The sequence below is a fragment of the Nerophis lumbriciformis genome, unplaced genomic scaffold (assembly GCF_033978685.3).
Source record: "Nerophis lumbriciformis unplaced genomic scaffold, RoL_Nlum_v2.1 HiC_scaffold_249, whole genome shotgun sequence".
NCBI classification, from domain to species: domain Eukaryota; kingdom Metazoa; phylum Chordata; class Actinopteri; order Syngnathiformes; family Syngnathidae; genus Nerophis; species Nerophis lumbriciformis.
Window position 1 is genome coordinate 22,501 of NW_027316702.1, and position 4,971 is coordinate 27,471.

The window sequence follows — 4,971 nt, forward strand, 5'->3', positions numbered from 1 at the left end:
TGCGCGAAGGGACGCTGGGGCCGAGCCGGAGCGGGTCCGATGTAGGACAACTAGGGCAGACGGGTCGTCTCGATCTCGCTTCAAATCGGGCTTGCCGGGCGGCAATAGAGGCAGACCTGCAGGGCCGGAGGAATCCCCCACCTGGGTAACCGGCTGACGCCGGCCGGTGAGGGCCGCTCCGTGGCAAGTCGTGTTTACCAGAGGGTTAGAGGGGAAAGGGGAAGTGGGCCGGGGCTTTTCCCAGGTCCGAGCCCCTGTCGCTCAAGTCCTGGGAAGCCCCGAGTACCTGGACGGAGGTCCAGGATTTCATTCATACGGGAAAAGTTGAAAATGTGTCCGAGACAGCGCCCCCTAGGCGGACGCGCGCTCCGGACCGAGCCCCTGTCGCTCGAGCCCTGGAAGCACCAAGTACCTGGGTGGAATCAGTTCCAGGATTTCATTCATGCGGGAAAAGTTGAAAATGTGTCCGAGACAGCGCCCCCTAGGCGGACACACGCTCCGGACAGAGCCCCTGTCGCTCGAGCCCTGGAAGCCCCAAGTACCTGGGTGGAATCAGTTCCAGGATTTCATTCATGCGGGAAAAGTTGAAAATGTGTCCGAGACAGCGCCCCCTAGGCGGACACACGCTCCGGACAGAGCCCCTGTCGCTCAAGCCCTGGAAGCCCTAAGTACCTGGGTGGAATCAGTTCCAGGATTTCATTCATGCGGGAAAAGTTGAAAATGTGTCCGAGACAGCGCCCCCTAGGCGGACACACGCTCCGGACAGAGCCCCTGTCGCTCAAGCCCTGGAAGCCCTAAGTACCTGGGTGGAATCAGTTCCAGGATTTCATCCATGCGGGAAAAGTTGAAAATGTGTCCGGGACAGCGCCCCCTAGGCGGACACACGCTCCGGACAGAGCCCCTGTCGCTCAAGCCCTGGAAGTCCTAAGTACCTGGGTGGAATCAGTTCCAGGATTTCATTCATGCGGGAAAAGTTGAAAATGTGTCCGGGACAGCGCCCCCTAGGCGGACACACGCTCCGGACAGAGCCCCTGTCGCTCAAGCCCTGGAAGTCCTAAGTACCTGGGTGGAATCAGTTCCAGGATTTCATCCATGCGGGAAAAGTTGAAAATGTGTCCGAGACAGCGCCCCCTAGGCGGACACACGCTCCGGACAGAGCCCCTGTCGCTCAAGCCCTGGAAGCCCTAAGTACCTGGGTGGAATCAGTTCCAGGATTTCATTCATGCGGGAAAAGTTGAAAATGTGTCCGAGATAGCGCCCCTTAGGCGGACACAGGTGTCTGCATGAGCCCCTGTCGCTCAGAAGCTGGAAGAGCAGTTTGAAAAAGGACCGGGGTAAAGAGGGGGAAAGCACCATATATGTGTCCAGGAAGGCGCCCCTCGGGCGGACACAGGTGTCTGCATGAGCCCCTGTCGCTCAGATGCTGGAAGAGCAGTTTGAAAAAGGACCGGGGTAAAGAGGGGGAAAGCACCATATATGTGTCCGGGAAGGCGCCCCTCGGGCGGACACAGGTGTCTGCATGAGCCCCTGTCGCTCAGATGCTGGAAGATCAGTTTGAAAAAGGACCGGGGTAAAGAGGGGGGAAGCACCATATATGTGTCCGGGAAGGCGCCCCTCGGGCGGACACAGGTGTCTGCATGAGCCCCTGTCGCTCAGATGCTGGAAGATCAGTTTGAAAAAGGACCGGGGTAAAGAGGGGGGAAGCACCATATATGTGTCCGGGAAGGCGCCCCTCGGGCGGACACAGGTGTCTGCATGAGCCCCTGTCGCTCAGATGCTGGAAGATCAGTTTGAAAAAAGAACCAGAGGATAGAGGGGAAAAACACCATATTTGTGTCCGAAAATAGCTCACTTTGACTCGGACGCGTTCCCTGTGATTTCAGCCTGTCAGACATGGTGCACATAGTAACGAGATGGAGGTGTTTTGGTCGACCAGGTAAAAAACGAAAAATCGAGAGAAGGTAAAAAGTAGGTGAAAAATTAAGCCTCTCTCGTTAAGGTACTTAGAAAAAATCCCAAAAAAAAAATGAACTCCCATTGAAATGAATGGGGAAAATTTTTTTTCTCGTTTTTTTTCTAAGTACAACAACGAGAGAAGGTAAAAAATGGTTTTTTTTAGCCTCTCTCGTTAAGGTACTTAGAAAAAAACCCAGATTTTTTATTTTCTCGTTTTTTTTCTAAGTACAACAACGAGAGAAGGTAAAAACAGGTGCTTTTTAGCCTCTCTCGTTAAGGTACTTGGAAAAAATCCGAGACATGTTTGGTCTTCCCCACTGACAGTGCGCCTTTGCTGGGTAAGTTGTGGACGTGCCAGGCACCCCCGGGACACCGGTGGAACGCGGCCGGACTCGTGGTACTCCAACCCGGGCATAATTTTGGATATTTTCCGGTCCTTTTTTTCCCCACTTTCCCAACTTTTCTTCCCAATCACAGTGCGCCTTTGCTGGGTAAGTTGTGGACATGGCAGGCACCCCCGGGACACCGGTGGAACGCGGCCGGACTCGTGGTACTCCAACCCGGGCATAATTTTGGATCAAATTCGGGACTTTTGCCCACTTTCCCAACTTTTCTTCCCAATCACAGTGCGCCTTTGCTGGGTAAGTTGTGGACATGGCAGGCACCCCCGGGACACCGGTGGAACGCGGCCGGACTCGTGGTACTCCAACCCGGGCATAATTTTGGATCAAATTCGGGACTTTTCCCCACTTTCCCAACTTTTCTTCCCAATCACAGTGCGCCTTTGCTGGGTAAGTTGTGGACATGGCAGGCACCCCCGGGACACCGGTGGAACGCGGCCGGACTCGTGGTACTCCAACCCGGGCATAATTTTGGATCAAATTCGGGACTTTTGCCCACTTTCCCAACTTTTCTTCCCAATCACAGTGCGCCTTTGCTGGGTAAGTTGTGGACATGCCAGGCACCCCCGGGACACCGGTGGAACGCGGCCGGACTCGTGGTACTCCAACCCGGGCATAATTTTGGATCAAATTCGGGACTTTTGCCCACTTTCCCAACTTTTCTTCCCAATCACAGTGCGCCTTTGCTGGGTGCGTTGTGGACATTGTAGGCACCCCGGAACCCTGGTGGAACGCGGCGGGACTTGTGGGACTCGAACCTGGGTGTGACTTTGGACCAAATTCGGGACTTTTGCCCACTTTCCCAACTTTTCTTCCCAATCACAGTGCGCCTTTGCTGGGTGCGTCGTGGACATTGTAGGCACCCCGAGACACTGGTGGAACGCGGCGGGACTTGTGGGACTCGAACCTGGGTGTGATTTTGGACCAAATTCGGGACTTTTGCCCACTTTCCCAACTTTTCTTCCCACTCACAGTGCGCCTTTGCTGGGTGCGTTGTGGACATTGTAGGCACCCCGGAACCCTGGTGGAACGCGGCGGGACTTGTGGGACTCGAACCTGGGTGTGATTTTGGACCAAATTCGGGACTTTTGCCCACTTTCCCAACTTTTCTTCCCACTCACAGTGCGCCTTTGCTGGGTGCGTTGTGGACATTGTAGGCACCCCGAGACACTGGTGGAACGCGGCGGGACTTGTGGGACTCGAACCTGGGTGTGATTTTGGACCAAATTCGGGACTTTTGCCCACTTTCCCAACTTTTCTTCCCACTCACAGTGCGCCTTTGCTGGGTGCGTTGTGGACATTGTAGGCACCCCGAGACACTGGTGGAACGCGGCGGGACTTGTGGGACTCGAACCTGGGTGTGATTTTGGACCAAATTCGGGACTTTTGCCCACTTTCCCAACTTTTCTTCCCAATCACAGTGCGCCTTTGCTGGGTGCGTTGTGGACATGCCAGGCACCCCCGGGACACCGGTGGAACGCGGCGGGACTTGTGGGACTCGAACCTGGGTGTGATTTTGGACCAAATTCGGGACTTTTGCCCACTTTCCCAACTTTTCTTCCCAATCACAGTGCGCCTTTGCTGGGTGCGTCGTGGACATGTCAGGCACCCCTGAACCCTGGTGGAACGCGGCGGGACTTGTGGGACTCGAACCTGGGTGTGATTTTGGACCAAATTCGGGACTTTTGCCCACTTTCCCAACTTTTCTTCCCAATCACAGTGCGCCTTTGCTGGGTGCGTTGTGGACATTGTAGGCACCCCGGAACCCTGGTGGAACGCGGCGGGACTTGTGGGACTCGAACCTGGGTGTGATTTTGGACCAAATTCGGGACTTTTGCCCACTTTCCCAACTTTTCTTCCCAATCACAGTGCGCCTTTGCTGGGTGCGTCGTGGACATGTCAGGCACCCCTGAACCCTGGTGGAACGCGGCGGGACTTGTGGGACTCGAACCTGGGTGTGATTTTGGACCAAATTCGGGACTTTTGCCCACTTTCCCAACTTTTCTTCCCAATCACAGTGCGCCTTTGCTGGGTGCGTTGTGGACATTGTAGGCACCCCGGAACCCTGGTGGAACGCGGCGGGACTTGTGGGACTCGAACCTGGGTGTGATTTTGGACCAAATTCGGGACTTTTGCCCACTTTCCCAACTTTTCTTCCCAATCACAGTGCGCCTTTGCTGGGTGCGTCGTGGACATGTCAGGCACCCCTGAACCCTGGTGGAACGCGGCGGGACTTGTGGGACTCGAACCTGGGTGTGATTTTGGACCAAATTCGGGACTTTTGCCCACTTTCCCAACTTTTCTTCCCAATCACAGTGCGCCTTTGCTGGGTGCGTTGTGGACATTGTAGGCACCCCGGAACCCTGGTGGAACGCGGCGGGACTTGTGGGACTCGAACCTGGGTGTGATTTTGGACCAAATTCGGGACTTTTGCCCACTTTCCCAACTTTTCTTCCCAATCACAGTGCGCCTTTGCTGGGTGCGTCGTGGACATTGTAGGCACCCCGGAACCCTGGTGGAACGCGGCGGGACTTGTGGGACTCGAACCTGGGTGTGATTTTGGACCAAATTCGGGACTTTTGCCCACTTTCCCAACTTTTCTTCCCAATCACAG